General features: G+C 47.6%; 1 long non-coding RNA gene across 1 annotated transcript; it reads right to left on the minus strand.

Moving 5' to 3' along the window:
- Window positions 1-975: 975 nt before the first annotated feature.
- On the minus strand, window positions 976-3,714 carry LOC147985484 (uncharacterized). Its single transcript, XR_015616728.1, has 2 exons — window positions 3,195-3,714; window positions 976-1,226 (listed from the first exon to the last, which is right to left on the minus strand). It is a non-coding gene; the product is annotated as an uncharacterized LOC147985484 (long non-coding RNA).
- Window positions 3,715-4,589: the final 875 nt, after the last annotated feature.

Consider the following 4,589-nt stretch of genomic DNA (forward strand, 5'->3'; position numbering starts at 1 on the left):
ATCAATGTCGGTGTCAAAACCGGCGGATCTCGGGTAGGGGGTCTCGAACTGTGCGTCTAGGCCGGATGGTAACAGGAGGCAAGGGACACGAAGTTTTACCCAGGTTCGGGCCCTCTTGATGGAGGTAAAACCCTACGTCCTGCTTGATTAATATTGATGATATGGGTGTTACAAGAGTAGATCTACCACGAGATCAGAGAGGCTAAACCCTAGAAGCTGGCCTACGGTATGATTGTATGTTGTCATTGTTGTCCTACGGACTAAAACCCTTCGGTTTATATAGACACCGGAGAGGGTTAGGGTTACACAAGGTCAGTTACAAAGGAGGAGATATCCATATACGAATTGCCTAGCTTGCCTTCCATGCCAAGTAGAGTCCCATCCGGACGCGAGACGAAGTCTTCAATCTTGTATCTTCATAGTCTAACAGTCCGGCCAATGGAGATAGTCCGGCTGTCCGGAGACCCCCCAATCCAGGACTCCCACAACCATGAATAAAATGTGAACCACCATCAGTCATTAAATATCTAGGGACTCCAAACCTCAGAAAAATAACTTCTTTAAGCATCTTTATAGAGGTGTTATGATCAGCACTACTAGTTGGAATAACTTCTACCCACTTAGTAACGTAATCAAAAACAACTAAAATATGTGTATACCCATTAGAGGAAGGAAACGGTCCCATATAATCAAAGCCCCAAACATCAAATGGTTCAATAACAAGTGAATAATTCATAGGTATTTGAGAGAAACCAGAATAATCATATAGAAATGTGTATGTTTGGATAATCTTTCTAGCATTTGATCAATAAAAGGTAAATGGTAATGATCCTTTTTAGTAGCTTTATTTAATTTGCGGAAATCAATTGCCATTCTATAACCTGTATGTGGCACCCCGGCTCAGAGAAACCGGAACGCCCCGTATTCCAGCCCAGAGATCGGGGAGAAGTCTCTGGAATACGGCACTGCTTGACATAGAACAAATCATCTCTTATTACAAGAATAATAATACAAAGGCCTGATGTTACAAAGAAGCACATCAGCACGACGACACTATGCATGCGATACTATACTTGCTCTATGCTAGCAGCAGAACAACTCGTAGCAGCGGAACAACGACGAAGGTGGTGAACTCCACTCCACAAGGACTCTGGCTGGGACACGATCTAGCGAGCACGCACGGCAACCTCGACAAGCAATCAAGCAATCATGGCATCACCTGCAATCTGGCATGACACGCCAGGTCAGTACATTGAATGTACTTGCAAGCTCACAACAACCATAAACATCAAGGCAAGACAATAACATAGCATTAACAGGTTAATTAATTAACAACTACCATGATGAAGCAACTACTAAGCATGGTATGAAACTAATACAATACTAATAAATCACCATCTCAGATCTCCATAACCATATCTCTCTTGGCTAACCGGCCAAGCAATATACCATCTCGATCACCTAGTAATCAAAACCAAACGGTGATCATTCACGGATCACAAACGGACCAACCTCGTGGTCTTAGATCGGGTTACCTTGTAACCAAACGGTGATCTTTCCGGCAATCACAACCATGACCAACACTTGGTCTCAAACGTCGTCATCAATATCCTGCCAATCTGTACTGCTCAAAATATCAACATATAAATCACCTATAAGTCATTTCGTCATCTGAGTGTTGATCGAACGGTGTGACCTAGTACGAACCCATGCCCATGACCGAGGACGCGGCTATCGATAGTTTAAACACACACACTCTGCAGAGGTAGCGCACTTTACCCACACCACGGAACTCATGGCCTCGCACTCCCATTCGGGTGGACCAACGGCATTCCGATAGAACCGATCTACTGTCATGACACTCTCCCAGCCACTCCGACCAACACCCTTTTTTGGGTTCAGTCCTGGGTGGCCATTTGCCTACCAAAGGCACCAACGGCCACCGTCGTGGCAAAACAAAAACGGTCCCAAACGGGGACAAAAAGGCGCCTAACAACAACTACGGGCACACAAGGTTATGTCTGCTTACCGGGCCAGGGTACCGCACGCCCATAACCTTCCCTCGTTGGAGGCACCAGCGAGAGGCACGACAATAGACCGCATTAGGGCCTTCCCATAAAAGGCAAATATGGTTGCACTGGAAAAAGCCCGGTTCGGTGGCACCTGACCAACTTAATGACGGAATTTATCCCCAAAATATAATAGTAATGACTAATACTCTGATATCATCTATCAAACTATAATCCAAGTCATAGCAGTATCCAACAAATAATCCAAACCTTAATATCGTCTTACCAAAATACTCCAAGGACAGTATAACACTACTATCATGATGAATCCAAGAATGATAATACTACTACTCAAATATCAAGAACTAACTATCCATCTATGATCCACATGCAAGCATCATCTTCATACTCCAAAACATAATATCATCTAGCATTATGATGAAAATAACACCAGCCACTAATAATCCAAAGGCAACATGATATCCAAAGTAATACTCCAGAATAATACCAGATACCATCATGAAAATAATCATAATAGCCACTAAGAATCCAAAGCCACATGTCATCCACATAATCATCAAAATATAAGTCCTAGAACTCCAAGCAATATCATGGCAATATCAAGATCAAAACAATACTCCAAGAAATACCATGAACAAATCATACATAGATAATGCAATATTTTAAACAAGTTCAAATAAATAAACCATGTCACTGAATTGCAATCATGCAAAAGGAGGGTGTGGCTTGCCTAGGGTGGAAGAAATCACCGGAAAAAAGTGCGAGAAGTTCGCGAAAAGAATCACCGGAAAACGTTCTCTCTCGGAGGGGCTGATTTAGCGCAAGGGCAAAATGGTCATTTTCAGGATGTCAAAACATGGTGAAAATGATACCAACAGAACGGGCTCAACGAAACGAAGAAGTGGGCTTTGGATTCACTTGATTTGGAGCTAGGAGTAAAAAGATATGAAGTGTTTTCTGCCAGGGACCCATTTGTAAATAAAAACATCACAAACAGGCCCTCAGCCAAAAAAACAGAACGCAACTTTCCAGGAATTCGCTTTCCAGAGAGGAAAACGCATTCCGGGCTGAAACAGAGAGGAAATACGTTTTTAGGATAACGAAAACGTACTTTGAGCTGAACTACCTAGAGAATACGCTTTCAGCTTATGAACACGTACTTACCGGAAATGCCCGTCCACTTATCCACGTCATCAGCGCCTGGTCAACGCATGAGAGGCTGACGGGCGGGTCCCACGCGCAGGGGGTCGGCGTCTTCATCTTCAAGCGCTCGCCTGTGCTCGCCCGTGGTCTAGAGGGAGGGGCGCGGTGGCGGCCTGGCCGGCTCCGGCTACCTCTGGCCGAGCGGGAGGCACCAACGGACTCGGGGAGGGGCGCCGCATCCATTCAGAGGGTTGGACAGCGCCGGGGAGGAGCAAGATGGAGGGGAGGGGTGGCGCCATGAGGAGGGTAGAGAGCTTCGGGCGGCGGTGGTTCTTGGCGTTGAGGCCGTCTCCGGTGAAGGGAGAGGGGGTGGGGCGAACTACGGGGAGGAGAGGAGTGCTCTTGTGGTGTTGGAACAGGGAAAGGAGGCGCGGCTCGCCGGAATTTAGGCGGAGCACCACGGCGGCCATGGTGGCAATGGAGGGCACGGGAGCTCCTCGAGCTGGAATGAGAGGCTGGGAAGGGGTACTGGAGTGCGGGGAGGCTGCTGGTGTGCTCGAAAGGCTCGGGGAGGCCTATATATAGGCGGGCGAGGGAGGCTGAGCCGGTCGCCGCCGTGCACGCCCGGTCAAAGCACTGACGACGCTCATCGATCACGGGGAGGCGCGGGAGTGCGGACGAGCCGCAGAGGTCACGGAGATGAGCGGAGCTCGGGGACAAGAAGAGGAAGAGGACACCGAGGAGGGAAACGACGGTCGGCTACAGCACGTCCGTGGGCACGCGGCGACGAGAGCTGACGGAGGGCTTATGGAGGGGGAGATGGCTCCAGGGGGATGGCGACGACACGGTAAAACTGCTGGACATGCTCACGCGCGCAAAGCCGGCGAGAGGAGGAGGTGCCGAAGCACAAACGGCCACTGGACGCAGCCACTGCACACAGAGCGCATGCACAGTGATGCCATTAACGCGGTCACCGCGTGAACCGGCATGTAGCGGGGGATATGGGCTGGAAATTGTTGTCTATGGGTAAGTTCTTCCAGGGGAGGTTACAACTGCGGTGGTAGATAGATGAAAAATGCCCTGGTTAAATGGTAATATACCTCTAAAGTTTACTACAGTAAACTTGGATGAGCACTGGTGATCAACAGGAAGTGATTGGGAGCAATGGAGTTGTCTACGAGGTTTAGGGTAAGAAAGACTTTCATCCTGGTAACTTTGAGAAGATTTGGACCATGTCACATCCCTAGCTCTACCTTGCACTAGGCTAGCACTTGTCTGTTGCATCATGTTTAAATTTTATGTAAAGATGAAATGGGGACTGATAAACCCTAGCAGCAAATGAAATTCAACTAGGGTTAAAATTAAATCTTTTCAATGAACCCAAAATGCCCTTATAAAATGTTCATCATCTTTGCC

This window comes from Triticum urartu, chromosome 2A, assembly GCF_056163025.1.
Source record: "Triticum urartu cultivar PI428250 chromosome 2A, HENAU_Tu73, whole genome shotgun sequence".
NCBI classification, from domain to species: Eukaryota; Viridiplantae; Streptophyta; class Magnoliopsida; order Poales; family Poaceae; genus Triticum; species Triticum urartu.